Raw genomic sequence first — 626 nt, 5'->3', positions numbered from 1 at the left:
TGTGTGTGTGTGTGTGTGTGTGTGTGTGTGTGTGTGTGTGTGTGTGTGTGTGTGTGTATAAATAAGCAACAAGTATTTTGGAAAAAATAACTTATGCTCTATTATTTAGAATAAATGAAAAGAAGACATCAATTTAATATCAACAGTCAATAAACACTCACACAGAACCACACACGCACACGCACTCGCAAGCGCACACGCACACATACACAAACAGACACACACACACACACGCCAGCAGACAAACCCACAAATGTACGTTTAAAATTACATTTGCATCCAATTTCTAATTCTCTCTCTAATATTTGAAAAATGTTAATTAATGTTTATGATCGAAACAGTTCAGTTGGCAGAATTTAGCATGCTTCGTTTCGCATATCCAACAGCTATCATAGTTTCCTCCGTGCTCTCACTTTTCTATTTTTTCTACCTTGCTCCATTAATGTTGATTTTTTTTTATTATTATCCGAGGGAAACTGAATGCCTTTCAATATAATAAATTTCAATCAGGCATTCTTTAAGACTTTTCTTATTTTCTTCTCTGTTACACTGTTTTAGCGAGATGAGAATTATATTAAATAATAGTGAACAAGAGTTATTAGATTTTGAGTTTATACATATATATA

The sequence above is a fragment of the Octopus bimaculoides genome, chromosome 3 (genome assembly GCF_001194135.2).
Source record: "Octopus bimaculoides isolate UCB-OBI-ISO-001 chromosome 3, ASM119413v2, whole genome shotgun sequence".
Lineage (NCBI taxonomy): Eukaryota > Metazoa > Mollusca > Cephalopoda > Octopoda > Octopodidae > Octopus > Octopus bimaculoides.
Note: the sequence above shows the minus strand (reverse complement) of the source record.